At 42.0% G+C, this 23,244-nt stretch overlaps 1 long non-coding RNA gene across 2 annotated transcripts in view; it reads right to left on the bottom strand.

Moving 5' to 3' along the window:
• Positions 1–12,509, bottom strand: part of LOC115084920 — a 64,997-nt gene extending 52,488 nt beyond the window's left edge. For both annotated transcript variants that reach the window (XR_003854669.1, XR_003854668.1), the window contains exon 1: positions 12,355–12,509. This is a non-coding gene — a long non-coding RNA (uncharacterized LOC115084920). The remainder of the gene's footprint in view (positions 1–12,354) is intronic.
• Positions 12,510–23,244: the final 10,735 nt, after the last annotated feature.

Below are 23,244 nucleotides of genomic sequence, written 5' to 3'. Positions count from 1 at the left end.
ACGGAAGGTGAGTCTGCAGAGTATGGTGGGCAGAAAGAGTCTAAATATTTAGTATGAGGTAAAACATTGGCCAGCTCATTCAGATATGTTGCCTGTATATATTACACCATACAGGCTTCAGAAAGAAGCCGTTTGGCACAAGGCAGGTATTAAGAAGAGCACTAGCAGTAAATTTAAGAGCCTGACATCATACCCAACATAGCCTCGCTTAAGAGCGAGGTTCATTCTTGTCCTTGTATATGCAAGACAAACCCAATATAAATCCTGTACCTCCAATTCTCTAAATATATATTCAGTTTCCACAGAATCCCCCTCCCCACCCCCACACACACAAACATGGACATACGCCCCTCCAACAAGGAGGCAAAGCAGGAGGTTTCCCTGTACATGTCACCATAACAAAACAATTCTGGTGTCATCTAAGTAACAGAAATACAAACTCCTTCCACTTCTATGCATATTGTGCTATACAAAATCCTGAGAAAAAACACTCAACATATGTAGCAAATCTGCAATACCACAGCAGTAGAAACTCACAGGACTCCAAAAGTAACAACCCTACGTGGGAAAAGGTAGCACTGCAAATATTATACCATGTCCTAGAACACTAATACACCTCTTTTTGGCAAAACACAATGAACAAGACTGCTATAGATCCCTACACACTAGCAGAATACTTCAGCTCGGTCTCACTTGCAGAACAGACAGACCTTCATGAAATACAGAATAGTTGACAGAAATTAAAAACCCCAAGAAACCCAGACTTTGTATGCAGTGCAAACCTGGAAAACTGACTTTCTCTCTTTCCCCTGTATACAGCAGCTTTGCCCCTTGCCCCACTTCCTAGTATCTCTCTTTCTCCCTGCACCCCAGCAGAGGACTGGGGATGGGGAGAGAAGCAGTGGAGGAGAGAGGAAGAGATCTGAGAACTGTGAGGGCAGAGAAAAATAGAGGGAGGTTGGATGGAAAAGAGAGAATCTGGAATGGGGAAGAGGGAGAGAATTGTCCCTATCCCTATTCTGGTTCTGCTCCCTTTCAAATCCCCCCTCCATTCTTGCCTTTCTTTCTCTCTCTAATACAGACACCACTCCTCCCCACATGCATAACTTGCAGGCCTGCCCCCATCAGTCAGTCCTTCCAACCAACTAGCCTCCCCAGTTAGCCTGTTCTCATCCATTTCCTCCCTAACAGCCAGCCAGCTAATTCCCTAGTCATCCATCCCCAAGTCCTGCTTGCCAGTGCCTCCAGCCAGCCTTTAGTCCTGATCCCTTCCCAAAGCCAGCCAGCCTCAATTACCTTTAGTTAGCATCCAACCTTGACCCTCTCCTACAGCCAGTCTCCAGTTTTGGACCCTTCCTATCTCCCTTCCCACCCATTCTCCAGCCTCAGGACCTTCCTCCCTCCCCACCTTCAGCCTCAGACCCTCCTGACTTACTTTCTGCTCTCCTTCCCAAATCCCTTGACCCTTCCTTCCTTCTAAACCCCACTCCTCCCTCTCCTTCCCAGCCTTAGACTCTTGCTTTCTCCCTTCCCTCCCTCCTTTCCTAGTTTTGGACTTCCTTCCCTTTTCAGCCTTGAACCCTTCTTTTCTTTACTCCCTCCCTTCCTTCCTAGTTTTGGACCCTTCCTTCCTTCCTTCCCTTCCTCCTGCCCTTTCTTTCCTCCTTCCCCAGCCTTGGATCCTTCCTTTCCTCTCCAGCCAGCCACAAGGTTTGGAACTCACACCCCTAGCAGCTTATCCCATGGCAAGCAGTATCTCCTTCTGTCCCCAAAGTGCTCACTTCCTTCCCAACATCTCATGGCTCTCTGCATGCTCGCTGTTGCACCCGTCGGTCGCAGATGGCTGCGACCTTTGCTGCTCACCTCTCTTTTCCCTGCTACAGCAATTCTCAAGGTCATGGCGGCCTCCGCCTGTAAACGCCACCTTCCTCGGCATCCCCGGGATGGCGTGGGCAATCCCGGCCTCCATCTTGAGTCTTGATTACTTAGGTCATGCACGCGCACGTGACAGGCCCTCTCTTATCCACGTCTTGGCGGGAACCTCGGGGGCGTCCCCTCCTCATGACGTCACCTGCCAGAACTATTTAACCCATCCTGACTATGCTTCCTACGAGTTAGCAAGGACTTCCTTCCTGCTTATTCCACTCCATTCGGAGATGCTTCGCTTCACTACTTGAACTGCTTCTTGAACTTAGAACGCTTTCGGTACTCGCTCCTCGGGGGCCTTGTAACATTCTGCCTATCCACTCCTCGGAGGGCCTTCCTGCCTGGAGATTCCTATCATCCTTATTCAGGACTCCGCTAGTTCAGCCTTGTGAGTTCTATCATCGCTTCCACATCTTGCTGTTGGAACGGCCGGTGTACCCCGTGCCTCGGGCCACTACCGTGCTCATCCCAGCTACCTGTCTACACTCCGGAGTAAGTACCATCATCTACTTCGCTCTGCTGACCTTCTGCACCTTTCTGAACTACTACTCGCTGATCCTTGGCATATCTCACACTGCGGGTCACTACCAGATCCATCCTGAGGGATATCACCTTGAGAGTTCCCTGGCATACCCCGCTCTGTGGGCCACTACCAGGGATATCAACATTGAGCAGCCTTACTACTCTGGACTGAGTCTCTCTCCATGCTGTGGGTATCACCCATGATTCCAGTACAATAAAGTCTCTCATATTTGTGTCCGTTTCTGCTGAGGGCACGCCCATCATATTGAGTCCCCAAAGGGCTCCTCCCTGTGGGTGGAGTAAGCTCTCACTACAATCCAGGGTCCTGCACCTGTTAAGTCCCAGAAAACAAAGCTGCTGCCTTCCTTGGCCCCCAGCCCCAGGGCCTCCCTTACTGCCAAGTACAGCAAGTGCGCAAAGCGCTGGATCCCCTGGTAGCTCTCATTGCTCATTGCCCTGGTTATGTTACCTCCTGTTAAGTCTGCGCACTTGACGGAGGTAAGAGAGAGAGAGAGAGAGCAGTATCCATCGCAGGTGCTAAACTCTGGAACTCCTTGCCGGTAGAACTAAGACTGCAAACGGACATCAAAAAATTCAAAGCTGATCTAAAAACCTGGCTTTTTAACTGTGCTTACACAAGGTCTAGTTAATGTTTCAGTTCTGCTATGATTTAATTTAGCGCTCTATAATTTTTAAGATAACCGATTATGTCTATTATTTTATTGTTCTTAGCTTAAATTAATGTACTTTATTGACATTAGCACTTATTTTATATTGCTTTGTTAATTTTAGTACCGTTTTAGAATTATGCATTGTTCTCTTAACTGTTTAATAATATTTATTGAGTGTCTTATAGTCACTGTTTTATGTTTACTCACTGTAAACCGATGTGATGGATTTTCTGATACGTCGGTGTATATAAAAAGTAATGAACTATAAACTATGTTCCTGCCATAATCTGTAACAAAATAAAAACCAGTTCGGTTTTTCCAGTCTGACCCCCAGCCCTCTGTCATCCCCCTTAGTGCCACCAAGTTATGGGAAAAGGTATGGCTCTGTTCCATCATCTGGGTGCGCGGCAGAGCCCACTTCTACCCTGAGAGTTTGCTCCCACTGATTCTGCTGCCTGACCCTGCTTTGCCCAGCTGCCAACAGTGTCATGAAGGAGAGGTAGGTGTGGATATAAGCCTTCCGGCTTGCCTGGAGGTCGCTGGTGAAATGGATGCTACTACCCTTTCCCTTGGCCAGCTGTACCTGCACCTGGGCATGGCACTAAATGTATATGGCATTATTAAATGTTGTCATTAAATGTTGTAAACTCCAAACACATACTCACCGACTATTATTAATGCAACCTAATAACGTTCCAAAAATGACAGTGAAAGAGACCCTCGTACATGGCCGCCACATACCACTATTTATCTTGTTGCTGCCCTATTATAATCATCACTCTTAGTGTGGTTCCTAGAGTGTAATAACTTTGCAAACCCCAGCAGAAAACGCCACCCTAAAGCTAGGATGAGCTTGCTAATATGCAGGCAGGAAACTACCATTGCAGCAATTTCCAGTGGGGGTGCTGTGGAAAGATGGTGCTTTCCTCTACTCCTATCCTGCTCTGGGAGCCCTGACAAAAGGCCAGATCTCTAGTGGAGATCCCAATGGAGTCTCTACACTTTCCCCTACAAACCAAATTTGGGACAGTCACAAGATAATAATAATCAACACATTTAAATGACACTATGGAATACATGGAAACAAAAAATATATAAGGGGATACCATTTTATTGGACAAAATACATTTCTTGATTAGCTTTCAATAGCCAATACGCTCTTCCTTAGGTCAGAATAGGATGAGCAAGAGATGGCATAACCAGAAAACATAAGTGAATCATAAAAGGAATTCCAACGATAAAGTGAAGTGTAAGAGGGGGAGGGGGGTGAGAGAGATTTGATGGTGGACCAGTAAGTGATGAAGGCAATTTTTTTATGTATTAAGCATGCCATCTGGTGTCTGGCCACTGGGATGAGCTCATACCCTAATGGTATCTGTGTCCAGTACTGAACAAAAGACAAAAATACTTTCCACATTACCATTAATGCACACTGAGTACATTTGAGGTAGATCTATATACACACATACATAGCAGTATCCCAAAAATCTCAAATACATTTCATTTCCGGAGCTATTCTCCTGGGTGGATGGAAAAAAAAAAAAGAAAGTATCCCACAAAACAAAAAAGCAGGAATCCTGGTCATCACCAGCTACTCCCAGGACACTCCACAAGTATCTACATTTCATGGGCAATGGGCCAAACACACAACAAACACATACCCAAATCCAGAGCTGAGCATATGGCAGTATCATTATTACTGCCTACAGAAGATGAATTTTCTAGGCAATATGCACCAGATGCCAAACAGTACAGCTACACCAAACTAAAAAAACATATTACCATACCAAGAAACAATTTACAGCATTTCTCACACATTTGCTTGTTCAATAGTTCCTTAAGGCAAGGAACACTACTCTCCTCCTTCTGTAGTACTGACATCCACAAGGCTTGTTGAAAGCAAAAGCTAGTCCAAGCAAGAAGTCAGGTTCAGGATTCCTATGGGGCAATAAAAAGAAAAATTAACAGGCCGATACAGTAAAGTGCGCTCCGGTGGAGTGCACTGTTAGCCCGCATTTGGCCATGCGTTTTCGATGCGCTATTTTTACCCCTTATACAGTAAGGGGTAATAGCGCATCGAAAATGCACAGCCAACCCCCCCCCCCCCCCCCCCGAAACTAATAGTGCCCGCAACATGCAAATGCATGTTGATGGGCCTATTAGTCATTCCTGCGTGATACAGAAAGTAAAATGTGCAGCCAAGCCACACATTGTACTTTCAGAAATTAACACGTGCCAAAGGCAGGCGCTAATTTCAGCTGGCACCTGGGAAGTGTACAGAAAAGCAGAAAAAATTGCTTTTCTGTACAGCCTCTGACTTAATATCATAGCGATATTAAGTCGGAGGCCACAAAAGTAAAAAAAAATTAAAAAAAAAAAAATCTGCCCACAGCCCGCGGGTTGGAAGACGGATGCTCAATTTTGCCAGCATCCGTTTTCCAAACCCGTGGCTGTCAGTGGGCTCGAGAACCTACGCCAGACAAATTGAGCGCCAGCTGTCAAACCCGCTGACAGCCACTGCTTCTGTCAAAAAGGAGACGCTAGGGTCCCTAGCGCCTCCTTTTACTGCAGGCCCTCATTTACATATTTTTTTTTACTGAATCGCGCACCCAGGAGAGTGGCCTGGGCGCGTGTCGGGAGAGCGGGCGCTCGCTGACTCTCCCATGGGTTTTTCTGTATCGGCCTGTCAGTTAGGAGCAAGGTGTGGATCACTCTGACTCTTGTCTCAGGGCCAGCTGGCACCATTATGCTGTACAGGTGCAGAGACACCAATGAGACGTCTCAATGAGTGAGATTTACCACTCCAGTGAGTGAGATTGTAGGCCAATGAATGACATTTTTCAGGCAGTGTGTCTGGGGTATAAATCTGGGCTCTCTTGGACTCTGTGGGCTGCTCCCTGAACCTTGGGAGGCAGATGGTGTTTTCCCTGTAATAGGACAGTAAACACAATCAGGCTATGCTATGCTCAACAATTTGGAGAAAATATCATTGACCTCCTTCCCAACTCCCGGTCTCCGGCTGTCTCAATTTCCTCTCTCTGCCTGTGTGTGTCTCTGGGCACTGCTATGGACTCCTGTTTCTCTCCATGTGTACTATCTGCATGTAGCTATGGACCAGGGCCAGTGCAGGAGTATTAGACATCTTAAGAGAACCTTACAGCCTTGTATCTTCCTCCCCTCATCCCACAGCCCTCTTGAAACACAATTATAAATTATGTATTTACTAAAGATTTTACATGAAGAAAGGACATTCAAGTACAATCTTCTGAGGTAAAAAAGAATGACTTAAAACAACATATATATTATATTTACACACTCTACTGAGGAGACAGAAAATAGCATTAATGGCATTAATCCTATTGTAATGTGTTTGGGTATGGGCATGAGTAGACAATGTCATTTACAATATAGTAAAGCTCCAATACCAAAACAGCACTAACTTCCAGCACTCAAACAGTAACAACCCTAGCTATGTAAAGGCAACATTGAAAATATTACACCAGACTCTAAAACACCAATTCACTGCCTATTAGGAAAACAGAAAAAGTCAAGCTGCTATAGATCTCTACACAGAAAATAAACACTAGCAGAATACCTCACCCTGATCTCACATAAAGAACACAGACAGCCCCTCACCAAATACAGAATAAAGAGAGGGTAACACAGCATAAGAACATAAGAATATGCCATACTGGGTCAGAACAAGGGTCCATCAAGCCCAGCATCCTGTTTCCAACAGTGTCCAATCCAGGCAATAAGAACCTGGCAAGTACCAAAAAACTAAGTCTATTCCATGTTACCATTGCTAGTAATAGCAGTGGCTATTTTCTAAGTCAACTTAATTAATAGCAGGTAATGGACTTCTCGTCCAAGAACTTATCCAATCCTTTTTTAAACATAGCTATACTAACTGCACTAACCACATCCTCTGGCAACAAATTCCAGAGTTTAATTGTGCGTTGAGTAAAAAAGAACTTTCTCCGATTAGTTTTAAATGTGCTACATGTACACTTCATGGAGTGCCCCCTAGTCCTTTTATTATCCAAAGAGTAAATAACCGATTCACATTTAGCCGTTCTAGACCTCTCATGATTTTAAACATCTCTATCATATCCCCCCTCAGCCGTCTCTTCTCCAAGCTGAAAAGTCCTAACCTCTACAGCCTTTCCTCATAGGGGAGCTGTTCCATCCCCTTTATCATTTTGGTAGCCCTTCTCTGTACCTTCTCCATCGCAATTATATCTTTTTTGAGATGCGGCGACCAGAATTGTACACAGTATTCAAGATGCGGTCTCACCATGGAGCGATACAGAGGCATTATGACATTTTCCATTTTATTCATCATTCCCTTTCTAATAATTCCCAACATTCTGTTTGCTTTTTTGACTGCCGCAGCACACTGAACCGACAAGTTCAATGCGTTATCCACTATGATACCTAGATCTCTTTCTTGGGTTGTAGCACCTAATATGGAACCTAACATTGTATAACTATGAGCAGTCTTTAGCTTGCTAGAGGACAGAATAGGCTGGATTCTGGCTATTCTTCTACCGACTTTAATATTTACAGGCAAATTAAACAACCAAAAGCCTGCTGCTTACCTCACTAGTGCTAGAAACAGAAATGCAGCCGTTCACAGATAAGAAGTTTTAGCACAGCTCTTGCTTTCTTCTATTCTTGCCTAGGGCCTCCCTTCTTATTCCTCTCCCCAGGGGCTGTCTTAAGGTAGACAAGGCTAATTGCCTGATCCTGGACTTTTCAGGAGGGTCTAATATACACTCTTTTACATACCCTTCCTCTCACCTTGACCTTGTCAGGTTGAGCATCTGCTTCTACCTGGGTTAATTCCAGAGAAAGTTTATTTTATTAATTTAGATTTTTATATTCCACTTTTCAGCACTTCAAAGCAGATTACATTCAGGTACTGTAGGTATTTCCCTATCTCCACAGGGCTTATAAACTAATTTTGTATCTGAGGTAACAGAGGGTGAAGTGACTTGCCCTAGGTTACAAGGAGCAACAGCAAGATTTGAACCCTGGTTTCCCTAGGTCATAGCCCTCTGCTCTAACTATTAGGGTACTCTTCCACGCCTGTTTGCCTTTCCCACCCTGAACTGGGACTGACCATTTGTCTTCCTAGCAGAGAGTAGAGTCATTATGGAGCCTTTTACAACAGAGAATACCTTCCCCTCCAACATCTATATATGCCTCCAGCCAAATTCAAGGGAACTACTGTCGAGTGTGGCTTGCTTAACTTCTCCAAGGTTACCCTCCCCCAACCTTTTTGGGGAATTAGATAAGAGTTCCTGGAATACCACTGATCCCTGATACATGTCACCATGCAATATGGTCTAGTGCCCCCCCCCCCCCCCCCCCCCCAAGCTCCAGTCATAAAAAAAGACCCTGCAGGTCTAGAATGGCACCCCAACCCTGACCCCCCCAATCCCACCCCACCCCCCCCCCCCGTACCTCAAAATGTAAGCATTGGTGTTCAGTGCCTGGTCAACTCTATTTTGCAAAATGGCAGCGACCTGACCTTGACCCTATTTGGTGATAGTACCAGGGTCCAAGGATCAGACTTAAGTCACAGGACCAAGGTCTGATTCCTGGACCTTGCCCCTATCACTCACTTTGCAAAATGGTGTCAACTGGACCTGGAGCAAGGGGGAGTTTCACGCCCTTCTTTACACCACCAAGCTTTTAAAAGGTAAGTGGGTCAGGGGTAGGAAGTAGGGGGCCCTACCAGACCCCAAGGTCTTCTTTGATGGTTGAGGGGAGAGGGGGCCCACTAGACCCCAGTGATTTTCTTTTATGTCAACCAGGGAGGGGGAAAGGAAGGGGGGCTGTTGGGTTGGGGATGTTGGAAGGGAAGGGCTATTGGAAGCTCCTGGGGCACTTTTTATGAAAAAGAGGAGGGGCCTGGGAAGCAGGCAGGTCATCACCACGCATTGTGAAATGTACATTTTTTTTGCAGTCCTACATTATAGATTCTTGTCATATGCTTAATAAAGTAATTTACAGGTCCTTGTCATTGAGTAGTATTGCTGCCTTTAGGCACAGAATCTTTATGTACCAATATTTATTTTATTTATTTATTTTAAATTTTTTTATATACCGACACTCGTTAAGAAAACATCACATCGGTTTCCATACAACGTGAAATCAGCCAACGAGGCTTTACAGTATAACTGATAATATAACTGGGGGAGGGGAGGGAAGGGGGTAGGGTAAAAGGGGGGCTTTGCTGAACAGTAAGTAAACGCGAAACATAATTAGATACCTATGTACAAATTATATACAATTAGAGTACAATGAGGAGCGGGGGTAGGGGGAGGTGGCGGGGGGAGGGGGAGAGAGGAAGGAGGGGAGGGAGGTGGAGTGTAAGGTAAAAAAATATGAGGGGAGGGGGCCTGGGAGGGGGAGGAGGAGAGGGGAGGAGGGCGAGGGTGTGATGTGGGGAAGTAGGCGGAGAGGGATCAGGCGGTAGGGGAATCCTTCATAGGTTTGAGTGAACAGCCAAGTCTTAAGTTTCTGTCTGAATTTCTTGGGGCAGGTCTCAAGGCGCAGCTGGGTAGGCAGAGTGTTCCATAGGGTGGGTCCAGCTAGTGATAGGGAGCGTTGTCTCTAGTGCCTGTTAGTTGAAAGAGCTTGGGAGACGGCGTTTGTATAGTTGCTAGATGTGGTGTTCTGCAGCGTTTGTGAGACGGTGTGGTGTTCTGCAGCGTAGGATACCATTGCAGAAGACGTATAAAATTAATGGCCCTTCCACAGCAAATACCTTCTCAGTTCATTTTAGAATTGGCACATATTGTTTCATATAATAACTCTTTCACGTTCCTGCAACAATACTAGCTTCAAGTGCATGATATTGCCTTTGCCATGGGTTTTTTTTTCCTGGCTCTCAGTTTAGCTAAGCTTTATGTTGTCAATTTTGAAAAGCAGTTTGTTTACTCATTGAGTTGGATTTTGCTCATAAACATGTGGTCCTGCTTTATAGATGATATGTTTTTTTTCCTTTGGATGTCATCAGTAGAAAAATTGCAGTTGTTTCATTCATGGTTAAATTCTCTTGTGAATCTAAAGTTTACTATTACATGGAATCAATCACAAATATTTTTTTTGGACATTCTAATCATGATTTCAGATGAGGGATTACAAACCTCACTATGTAGAAACCAGTACAAAAGAATAATTTATTGAAATTTGCTAGTCATCTTCCTAATCCTCTGAAACTTGAATTGCCATTAGATGGAATGTTCATAACTGGCAGATTTTAAACATCAAGCCCAATTGTTAATGGCTTGGTTTTTTTATTCACTAGATGATATCCACGCAAATATATTTGAGCAGCATATTTAAAAGCACTCTACTCTGGTAGAGACGGACTATTCCATTACAGAAGTGCTGAAGATAAATCTGTGCTAGTATACACATGGCCACACATAGACAAATCATCAGCCATTGCAGCTTCAGTTCGTAAGCACTGGCCAATTTTAGCCCTACGTAGTGTTTTTGCTGACAACCTATTATCACTTACACCAGGAGCATGAATATCCAGGATCAAGTCGTCAGAAGAGCACTACCAGATATCATAGAGAATGTATCACAATCCACAGTGAGCCACACATCTTTCAATCAATGGGATTCGTGCAATCAAACCATCACAGAACATATGTGGGGAACATCTACCCTCTGATAATAGAGTAATTTGCAAAGACGTCATGAGCTATTATACAGGTTTTGTTATTTATGCCGTCATATGTCTGTGTCATTTAGTTTATATTGACAGACCTAAGAGACCAGTTCGGAAGCAGCTGATTGAGCATCGCAGCTGTTTTAACAACAAGAGACTTTCTGTGCCAATTGTACAACATTGTGTGGCACATTCTCATGGATTTTCTGAATTGCTATGGATAGCTGTGGAACGTGTACAGATTTTTCCCAGGAGCAGTTTTGGATACTCACTCTCAACGCATTTACAGTAGTGTGAACCAATGGGTTGTTTCAGTATGGTATTGTTTGTCATTTGTTCCCAATGTGATTGACATCATCATTCCACCAACGAACAGTTTAGACGTAATCAATGGTGGCTGGCAGATATAGGCAATGGGGATTTAAAAATGGTGGTTTTCTATATTGTTGCAGGACCTTGGTGAACTAATACTATTTGAAGATCCCCTCATGCAGACTCAATGAAACATGCAGCCATGTCGGGACATTTGGAATGTTTTTTTGGGACCACATACTGGGTAAACAATTGAATCACATTGTTTTGTCTACAAGTTAAGTTGTTTTTTATTTTTTATTAAAGGTTCTTTAATTTTAATGCAAGTTGCAGCAGTTTTAAGAAGAAGTTTGTTTACTGCACTGTTATCCCTCCACTAATGATATTGGACCAATGATTACAACAACTCAAGATCACACTGTATGAAACTATTACAGTTTGAACCTGGTATAAAGGTCCTCCACTAACTTACACACTATTCGAGTTTATGATTGATTTTTGATTATAAACTCCTTTGTTGTCATCTGCTTGGACTGCTCCAACCTACCCTTCTGTCTCAGAAATGCTTACCAGAGAGGCACTACATAGCTTTGACGAAGCAAATTAAACTTTAAGAAATCAACTATACTAGGGATGCCAGGACCTGGGGCCATGCTGGCACCTTCTCACCACAAGATGCTCTACCTAGTAGGAAGCTTTCATGACTGTGCATTTGATCTATATTGGGGGACAGTGGCAGCAGCAGATTCTGCTGACTCACTATACTGTGGAGTCAGTTGAACCATTATTATGACAAAGCAATCCATGGTTCCTGATTGAGTCCTATACAGAGTCCTCCACAGCTTTCCCCTTTCTTTTGTTCATACTGCACAATGAAAAACAGGCTCCAGACAAGTGTTAAAACTACCAAGATCCAGACTGTTTTTAATGACAGGCAAGATTCATCTGAAGACACCAAATCGAAAAACAAAGTTCAGTCTGGCCAGTGAGACCTCAATTACACCTCCAGCTTGCTAGATGCCTCCTTGCCATAGTTTAATTTCAGAGATTGCAGTTTATCCATTTTGATTTGTTAATTTGTTAATTATGACCTGCACTAAATCTCATAATATGAAAGATAGGGAGAACTGAGAAAAAAGAGAGGGAAGAGACGAGGACTTTCAAGGAAAGGAAAAGAAAAACACATTGCAGGCTTTTGTATAGACCAGTAAATACAGTTATTTTACTCACTACTTCTTCCTGATTCCTTAGTTGGAACAGCAGAAACATCTGCCTGTTCTCCTTCAATCAGCATAATCCTTTATGAGTCCCAGATCTGCAAACAGTATCAGTTACATGCAGTAAGCCTCACTCTAGGTCTGATTAATTACTTATGATCAACTTGTCCCCGGGGCATCGTGGTTACAAAAGTATGCTGACAATCAACTGTGATGAATTTATAAGTTACTTATTTAACAACCCACAGCCTGGTTGAAATATTTTAAAGTGAAACCACCTTCATGTAACAGCTCTGTTCTTTTTTTTTTTTTTTTTTTTTTACTGGAGAACTTATAGTTTGTAGAGTAACTATTGGATTGATTGGATTGATTTACCAAGCCTTCCCTCCCCAACTCCCCCCCCCCCCACCCCCACACACATTCTGTGTCTAAGGGGGTGGGGGGAAATAAATCAAACCCTTTACGATCAAACGTAATGAGGTACAATATTCATTTTCATACTGATTGAGGAGCTTTTTACTGGTGTCTGACTGCTTCTGTATTGGTCCTACATTTTTCCTGTCATATAATAGGGATAAATGAACATAAGAACATGTCATACTGGGTCAGAATGAGGGCCCATCAAGCCCAGCATCCTGTTTCCAACAATGGCCAATCAAAGGTCAAAAGTACCTGGCAAGATCCCAAACAGTAGAACGATCCCATGCTGCTAACGCCCAAGTCTATCTAGTTAATAACAGTTTATGGATTTCTCCTCCAGGAACCTGTCCAAACCTTTTTAAAACCCAGCTATGCTAGCTGCCATTACCACTTCCTCTGGCAATTAATTCCAGAGCTTAATTGTATGTTGAGTGAAAAGAATTTTCTCCAATTTATTTTAAGTGTGCTACTTATTAACTTCATGGAGAGTACCCTAGTATGTGTATTACTTGAAAGAGTAAATAACCAATTCATATGATTTTATATATCTCTATCATAACTCGCCTCAGCCTTCTCTTCTCCAAGCTGAATAGTCATATAACCTCTTTAGCCTTGCCTCATTGTGGAGTTGATCCATCCCGTCATCATTTTGGTCACCCTTCTCTGTACTTTTTCTAATTCAGCTATATCTGTTTTTGAGATACAGCAATCAAAATTACACACAATAATCTAGGGGTGGTCTCACCATGGAGTGATACAGAGGTATTATGACATCTTCCTTTTTATTCTCTATTCCTTTCCTAATAATTCCTAGCATTCTTTTGCTTTTTTTCATTACCGCCACACTGAGCAAAGGATTTCAAATTGTTATCCATGAAGATGCCCAGATTCTCTTCCTGGTTTGTAATTCCTAAAATGGAATCTAACATCATGTAACAATAGGGTGGGTTACTTTTCCCTATATGCATCACTTTGCACTTGTCCATATTAAATTTCATCTGCCATTTGGATGCCCAATCTCCAAGTCTTGGAAGGTATTCCTGCAACTTCTCACAATCCGCTAATGATTTTACTACTCAGAATAATTTTGTGTCATCTCCATATTTGATCACCTCACTCATCATTCCCTTTTCCAGATCATTTATAAATATTTAAAAAGCATCAACCCAGTACAGATTCTTGAGGCACTCCATTGTTTCCCTTTTCTCCATTGAGAAAACTGACCCACCTATTTTCCTTTTCCTATCTTTTAACCAGTTTGCAATTTACATTAGATCGCCTCCTATCCCAAGACTTTTTATTTTTCTTAGAAGCCTCTCATTGGAGATCTGTGTTGAACGCCTTCTGAAAATCCAAATACCCCACATCTACCTATTTCCCTTTGTCCCAAGTTTATTCACCCCTTCAAAAAAATGTAGGAGATTGCTGAGGCAAAACCTCCCTTGTGTAAATCCATGCTGGCTGTGTCCCATTAAATCCATGCCTTTCTATATGTTCTGTGATTTTATTCTTTAGAATAGTTTCTACAATTTTTCCTCGCACTGAAAGAGCACTTATGGCCAGTTCTGTCAATTTCAATTATTTTGATAGACAATAATAAGCAACTGAGAGAGATTTTCATTGTTTGCAAGAGTTTATCTGACCTCATTTTAGGAAACTTGATCCTTTGAGGCTCAAATAATGTAGCGTTGATAGATGAGATGTGAACCCCTTGCCCGAGGGGAAGTTGACGCTACTTGAGGGAGTGAACTCCCACAGGTCCCCACCATCAGGAGGTGAGGCTGAACTGAAGCAAGGGCCGCCTGGAGCTTCATCAATACCAGCCCCGTTCCCTGCAGGTTGAACCCTTGGGTGCATAGCGCCAGCTGGACTTAGGTGGGCCCTTGAGAAGATGAAGAAGTCGCCGATGTTTGGTCCGAGGTCAGAAGCCAGAGGATCACCAATCGCCAGTCTGAGGTCAGGAGCCAAGAATCACCAATCATCAGTCCGAGGTCAGAAGCCAGAGAATCACCAATCACCAGTCCGAGATCAGAAGCCAAGAATCACCAATCGCTAGTCCGAGATCAGAAGCCAGAAGATCTGTCCAGGAGCTAAAGGATGGGCGGCAGGAACAGGACTCAGAAACGCAAGAACATGACTCGGAAAGGCAGGAAGCAGGAGCAAGAGCACAATGAAGCACAGAAGAACTCACAGAAGTGAGTAGACTCGTTGCCAAGTCGAGGAGCATGAGGAAGAGTTTTCTATAAATACTCCCTGACCCTTGACATCATCCGGACAGCTGAAGAAAATTTTGATGATGTGAGCTCTTTAAATGATAGCAGGAGGTGCGGCCACGCACCTAGGAGGGCGGTGACCCGAAGTGGAAGCAGGAAGTGCTGGCGTGCAACCCAACCTCATGGAGAGGAGGCTGGGGGATCACTCTCCCACTGCAGAGCGTAGCAGGGGCTCGGCAGCCAGAGCTGCCGAGAAGGAGGAGGTCAGGAGCCTGCATCGGGGATGTCTCCCCGCAGCTGCGGAGGTGCCGGCAGCTGTCCTGGCATCACAGAGGAAGGTAGGAGGGGCCAGCCATGGGCAGCCGTGGCTGGGAACCCTAACAAATAAAGCCTTACTACATGGCACCATGGTTCCTCAGCATGGCAAAAGTTAGAGGTGAAAATAGTCAAAATTGTTACATAAAAAACACTTTTTTGCTGAATGTAAAAAACTACTGTGTTTTACCAGAAATGTCCTACTTAAAAATACAGAGGCCAATATTGAAAAAGCTATATAACTCAACTGGCTAAAGTTAGCCAGTTATCAGAGATAGTTAGTGGGATAAATGTCCTGCTGAAAATCCCTGAATAAAGTTATCCAGGAAAACCTACCTAGATAACTTTGAAACCTAACCGGATGGTCGCAATGTTATCCAGGTATGTATGACTGGATAATATGAACTTAACTGGAGATATTCAAAGAATATTATTGGTTAATCAGCATTTACCTACCAAAAAAATCCTCTCCCAAGTTGGTCTCATGGCCTGACCTCCCTCCTCTATCCAAGTGAAAGCTTGCTGAAACCCCCAAGTCCCCCAAATTGATTAATGTTGCAGGCTTTTAAGCCCAAAAACCCTTCCTCCCCTTCTCCTCTAAAAAGTCCCCCTCCCAAAAAATATGAGGCCTGTAGATTTAGAACACCTCCCCTCCCCTCCCCTCCCCTCCCAACCCTGCCAGGTCCACCCTTACTCTCCTTCTCTCCTTCTCTCCCCATACCCCCTCAAACCTCATAGGGAGGGGGCCTGGAGCTTGGATATTGTGCCCAGCTTCTAGTGTGTCCAATGTTATTCTGATAGTAACACCGGTCACAAAAGCTACCAGCGTCACTGTTAAAATACTCTCATACCAAAGGGTCATCACTTTGGTGCCAGCCTCAAGGTTAACTGTGCCATTTTTAAAAGGACCATGCATCAGGGCAGGAGGGAGTTGGCATCACTTCTGCTTTTTTTCATTTTGGGTATACTCATGAAAGGGGTAAATGGGGCCAGGAAGGTACCCAGTCCTGACAAATTGGGGATGGAGAGTCAGGAGAGTTCAGGGAGGTCCCGGCTGGACTCAGGTAGGTGTCAGTCAAGTAAGCCCGGGCCTCATCAACTTTCTTTGGGGGAGGGTAGTGGAGGGAGTTGAAAGTCCTTGGGGAGAACATTTTAAACAATAATTCCCCAAAATTATCAGATATTTTCATTCAAAGCTGTTTTTGCTTTATTCTGAATGGTTTTTTTTTTTGGTTCGGATGTGATATTTGTTTAAAACAAATAGCATATCTACTAGTAAATATAAATCAAATATTGTCAGATTTTAATTGGGTTGGAAGATAATGTAAACATACGTTCACCAATTATTTTAAAAGCATTGAAATCTCCCATATAGCTGAATTATATTTCAAAAGAGGAAGAGACCTCAGAACCAAGCATGCATTGTTTTTTTAGGAACATGAAATGAAAACATGCTTTGGATAATTCAATCACAGGGCAAAAAGCTCCATAACCTCCCAAAACTTTATTCTTGCAAAAATATCCTATATTGATTTTTTCTTTTTCTGTTTTAATTTGACTTGTTAAAAAGTCTTATCTTAGCATGTGCCTCCATGGCACATCTGTAAGCATTTTTTAAGAATAAGTCAGAGAGAGAGAATGGGCAGCTCCGATAACAAGATGTGTTGAATTTTTTTAACATTATATGGCCATAACAGCTAAATGCTGGTCACCGTCAGAGGCCAATAATTTCAAAATTCAGAGGCACATATTAATGCATGCTTGGTTCTGAGGCCTCTTCCTCCTTTTCAAATATAATTTAGCTTTATGGGAGATTTCATTGCTTTTAAAGTAATTGGTGAAAGTATTTTTTAAATTAGTGTGTTCCCTTTGGCTTTCACTAGCCTGTATTAGTTGTAAAATAATTACTCATCACATGTTAATAAATAGTAGTAGTGCTATAGAGTGCTATCTAGTGCTACAGCATATGATTTTGTTTTTTATAAGCAATGTAACTTTATTTCCAAGAAAAAGTTCTTGTAAAGGAAGGCAATATGTTTTCATACATATGGTTATCAATTAAGAAAAAAGAAAAATTAACTATAATTGAATATAAATAAAAACCAAGCCTCAGGAGGTAAAAAGGAGAATCTAAGATCACAAGTTATGAGAGACACAAATTTAAGAGGTCAAAATTCAAAGCCATGCAGCCACATATCTCACAATTTTTGGATATCTCATATAGCAATACTAGAAGTGCTGGGCAGCCAGGCTGGGGTCGTGGCAGCAGGATACAATGATCTTGGCTGAAGATTTAGATTTACAAGGTACCAGGTGGGTGGGAGGGTTACAGCTGGGGTGAGGAGGTGGCGGGGGAGGCAGTGTCAGGCTAATTTGAGTTATATTATCATGAACCAGGGAGCAAGTTAGAGGAGGGGGAAGGCTGATCCCAGATCACTTCAACTTTGCCAATTTAAATCCTGACAGAGGGATTTGGAGGGTGAGCGGGTTGAAGACTCAGCCCATCAGGGCCCGTTATTTAAAGCTTCAGTGGGGGGAGGGGCAGTGATTAGGTCACAAAGCCCACAATCCTATTTATTTATTTATTTTTTAGCAGCATTGCCACTTAACTGGCTATATTCTTTTGAATATAGGCAGTTAAAAGTCTAAAGTTATCCTGCCAAATGAGACCAGATAATTTAATTTAAACCTAACCAGTGATATATAAAAGACAACCAGTTAGGTTTAAAGTAATCTGGCTAAAGGTAGCTTGATGACTTTAATAGAGGATATTCAGCAGAATGTAAATATTGAGGATAACTTATCTGGCTAAATTTATCTGGGTACGTTTTCTGTTCTAATTTTTATTTTTTTAATATTGGCCTCTAAATGCCTTAAATGCATACAACAATAATTCAGGAATAAAAGTGGCTAATAGGTGATCAAACAAGTTACTCATATGAATTCACACAGCAATAAAGCATAAACGCTCCCTCTCCCCCAGTAACAAAATCAGCAAAAGCAAAAAATTGTAAAGCAGTACCTAGTAGCAGGTTTATTCTTAACCTTCAAAAACAACACTGGGTAATCTGAGTCAAAGAAAATGAATGGCTTTCCCTGGATCTGGACTATACATTTGCATGTAAATGTCAGTCAAAAGGTTGCTCTCCTGGATAACACATCTGGGCATAAATCCAGGAACTTCTTTCATCTAGTCTGGATAGTCTTGCTCATGTCTGGAAAAGCTCTAATTTTCCAAAAACACACGGCTAAGAAGAGCTTACATATCCAGGCTCTATCTGTGTCAAATACACAAAAGACCACAAGAGTGGTCTGGGCACCTTCTTCTTCCTGAGGGGATTCCAGGAACTAAAACAAGTCCAAACTGCTGACAGACGAAGACTCTCTGGTGGCAAGCTCTACCTACCTTCTTTCCTCTGTGCCAATGGAAGGTCAAAGAACTGTGAAGCAAGTGGAATATCTTCCTTAAGGATATTAAGGATTTCCTACAGGTAATGATGAAATACTTATGAGGCAGGGATTTGGGGTGCCTTAGAAAAGCCAGCAAACCGCTGTTTATTTTTCCTAAAACAGTTCTCCAGACCTTTTATTTTGTGCACAAAGGGCAGAGTTAGCCTTGATCAAGGAGGTACTCAGTATCCACAAAGCAGAAGTGTGACCTCTAAGCCCTCAGTTTTTTTCAGCATTGGTCCTTCAGAGAGATATGCCGAGCAGAAACCTGGAACTGCGTTTCTTCAGTATGTTTAGACAAATTAAGTATACAACTTGATACTGTTGATGCCATTTTAAGAACTGCAAGTCAGACTTCCACCAGCATAATCACTTTAGAGATAGTGAGGACTCTTTTTCATTCAGCCCTCACTAAACATGACACAAGCACTTGAAGGAAATCTTCCATAAACAACACCTTTAAAAGGCCAACTGAGGATACTCCAGGGAAAGAAGCACGGCTAAACTGTCATAAACAAAACAAAACAAAACGCCATCTCATATGTGGCCAGAGAGAACTTTATTGCTTTATCTGCATGAAAATAAATGTCAGCGTCCTCCCCTTGTACTCCCATGAGCTTCCTATAACAGCAATACCCAGGGTTGCTAGCAGAGTAGCAGGGCACATGCCAGATGGCATGAGGTGAGGTGGCATGGTGGTAAGGGGTTAATCAATCCACTGAGCACACTATGGGCTGGATTCATCATTCTTCGCAGAATGATGAATCCAGTGAGAAAGGGGGCCGGGGGGGGGGGGGGGGGGGGCAGGCCTGCGAAAGGCCGCAGCCATTTGCACAAATAGCGCCATCGTAAAAGTTGGTGCTATTCGCCACACTACTGCCCCTCACATTATCACCATCAGCTGTGCCGACTCCTCCCCTCCACCTAATTAACATCCTATTGCATGCAAAAACCCCTTTTCATGTGCGATAAATGTTTAGAAAATAACCCCAATGTCTAAGGCCTAGATTCATCAAACTATCACTTGTGATAGGAAGAGGGGCATGTTTTATGGTAATAGCTTATTTATCACAAAGTGCACTTCACATAGGTATTACCACAGCGTGCAATAACTTTTCAGTTTGAGTGCTACAACTGCTGAAAGAGAGAGAGAGAGAGAGTGAGGGAAAGAGAGTGAGAGAAAGAGAGAGAACCTAGCCATAATGCCCTCATACTAGGTAGGTATTTATACCTCTATATGAGGTCCACATAGTTACTCGAAGTGAGGTTTAGGTAGGCGTGTACATCAATCTAGATTGAGAGAACATTGCACAAATCTCATCTTTGGGTGAGTTTCCACACTCCGAGAGTCATCAAATCTTCACAAGAGAGCACTGTTCTGTTCATATGTCTCACTCTGAATGTCAAAGTGGCCTCTAACCCCTACACTCCTACCTAAACCTCACCTCGAGTAACTATGTGGGCCTCATATAGAGGTATAAATACCTATCTAGTATGAGGGCATCATGGCTAGGATCTCTCTCTCTCTCTCAGGAAGCTGCACAGCTTAACACAAATAAAAGAGATGTAATTATTAGCTGTGTTAAAACTGTGCAACTTGTAAAGCCAGCCCACTTAGCCAGAAATCCCACCCCTTTTCTAAATTAGCATCAGACCATGCATTATGGTGTTTTTCACATTTGAAAAATGCCTTAATGCACACAAAAAGCCCATAACGCAGCTTGGAAAATAACCCCCTAAATGAGATGCAGCCAAGGGACTCCTGGAATTTCAAGCACCTAAAGCCAGGACCACAAAGAGTGTGGAACCACAGCTGAGATGTGAATTAACTACCATCTTGAATCCTGCACAGGGGTGGGCCGGTCGCTCTGGTTATCTACTGGGCCAGTTTTGGGGAAAATCCCTGGGCCAATCTTTATCCTGCACTATATGATTTTGATGCTGACTATGCTTAGAATAGATATGTGTTTTTTTAGTGACTATATATTTTTGTATATATATATATATATGTTTTAGGGATTCTTTGAATCATGCTATGCGTAAGGCTGTGTGAGCCAAAATAATGGCTTTGAGAGAAAAAGTTTAAATACATTTCAAGAGTATGAGTATCATGAATATGAAGTAAGTGAAAATGTTAGGCTGTTTTTTTTAAAATGTATAGTATGGTCTGACCAGATAGTTTTATAAAGTTGTATACAATGATTTCCTGTGGAGAAAGCTACATTATCTCTAAAAAAATAAAGAAATAAGGCATCTGGAGGGCAAATACAAAGGAAAACTACTGCAGTGGCATATAAATATAAAACGAGAGACTATGACAAAACAAGCAAATTTGTTAGAAAAAAATCTAAAAGGAGCAATCTACAAAGTTAAAAGCTTACAGGTGACATGGGCACTAATTAAAATATTTGATAAGAATTTTTGTTTTAGAGGGAAAAAGACTTCAGATGCCAAATCCAAAACTATAACCATCTTTGAGAAGGACACAAACTGCACCATCACAAGTCAAAAAATCCTCAGTTTTTAAATATTTTAAAGTAAAGTGTGTTTTCAAATTAATTAAAAAAAAATATTTCAAAGTGAAATTTGACCACAAAACAAAACATATGGCAGCGCAATGTCCTGTCTTATCCCAAAAGTATAGAAATGCAATTGCACTTATCTTTTGGAAAACTTCTCTCTCATATCTCTTTTCAAACTTTAATGCAGGTTATATCGTCACGGCAAAATGTTTGGTTCATGACAGCAGGCTCAATTTGAAGAGTTTGAAGAGAGCACTGCATGTGTGAAATGATAAGAGTTTTTTGGTGAACATTATCCTGCAACAAGTAGTGCCCAGACACAGCCCACTTGGATGACACCATCGGACTTTATGATTTTGGAGTTATACTCAAAGAGATATTTATTTTTATCTTATTTATTTAGGGTTTTTATACCAGCATTCATGATAGAATCACATCATGCTGGTTTACAATTAACAAGGGGAGTGGATGAAAACAAGAACATGGAACGAGTGCAAAGAAACCAAGAAGTTACAATAAAACAAGGCTGTTCAAACTGGGAGAAGATGGAAAGCTAGAGAGAATTAACAGAACGAGGCATAATTATTTACAGAATATACGATATTCTGAAGTGTCTGACTGAAGATAGTGTTGATTTGAGGTTTAGGCAGGGTCTGGAAAGGCTTGTTTAAATAACCAAGTCTTAATCCTTTTTCTGAAAGTTTTTTCTGAAAGATATGAGAGAGAAATTTTCCAAAAGATAAATGTGATTGCATTTCTATACTTTTGGGATAAGTTTTAAGACAAGACATCAAGTACAGTGCAATGCCATATATATTTTTTTTGTTTTGAGACAATATTTTAAAATATTGGCCAAGTGAGGAGTAAGCTATACTTTGAAGATCATTTTATTTGACACCAGACCCAACCATCACCGCTCCTCTGCTGCACAAAAAACATTTCAAGATAGAGATATGAGGCATTCTCAAATACAAAAGAAGCGCAGAGATATAGCTAAAGCAAATGATGTGCAAAATAATAATAAAACAGAACAAATTTCAAAGCAGCAAGCTGTGGCAAAACAGCAATTTGCGAAGAATTCTTATAAATGTGCTCATAATTCTCCAGCAAATTGATTTTGTTTTTTTAAGTGTTTACAACATTTCTAATGATTAATTTCCTTGTTAATAGGATGAGGAAAAGTAATAAAATAAGCGCAAATACTTTTTCTGGCTTTGCTTTAGAACTAGAAACTGTCTCCACATATCCATATTTTTTGTTTGTTTTACGGCTAAGAAAAGAAAATCCTTCACCGGCCGGAAAGCTTGTGTCCCAGTTTTCAGTCCCAATTTGTTTGAAACTGCTGAGGTGTTAAATATAAAAATAGGGTAGCAGAACTGAAAAAGTGCTTAGACATAAACTGGAGTGGCACAGTATTTATCAAGAAAGTAGCTCAGTTTCTCAATGTAAACTGAAACTTTCTTAGAGACACTTCTGTGTTTTTGAATCATTTTCTCATTAAAATGTAATCATTACACAGATGTTTATTAGATGGCCCTGCCACCACAACCTAGGCAATTTCTTTTGGGCTGTGTTCTGTTACACTGTCGCTCAGAGGCAACTGGAAGGACTAAGTGCTTATCTTAAACTGAATGACAGAGGGGAAATAGCAATTCTGAGACATTGCCAATTAGCACCAGGAAGTAAAAAAAATCCTTCATTAGCCAAATTTTTGTCCCTGTCAAATCGCTGGAAGTCATTTTCATCACCACCTTCATAATGTCAGGACTTTTACCCACAGTATTATTTATTTATTTATTTTATTTAAATTCTTTTACTATACCGATACTCAAGACGAGGTCTTATCGTACCGGTTTACAATAAAACAGGGGGAAACCAGTTAACAACAAGTAGAAGGTAAAGTTATATTAAACAGGAAGCGAAAACATGGGAGATGGAAGACAGGAAAGATTTTAAAGATTTTAAGAGGGAGGGTATTCCTGG

Source organism: Rhinatrema bivittatum, chromosome 2 (genome assembly GCF_901001135.1).
Source record: "Rhinatrema bivittatum chromosome 2, aRhiBiv1.1, whole genome shotgun sequence".
Lineage (NCBI taxonomy): Eukaryota > Metazoa > Chordata > Amphibia > Gymnophiona > Rhinatrematidae > Rhinatrema > Rhinatrema bivittatum.
Note: the sequence above shows the minus strand (reverse complement) of the source record. Positions and strands in the feature narration are given on the sequence as shown.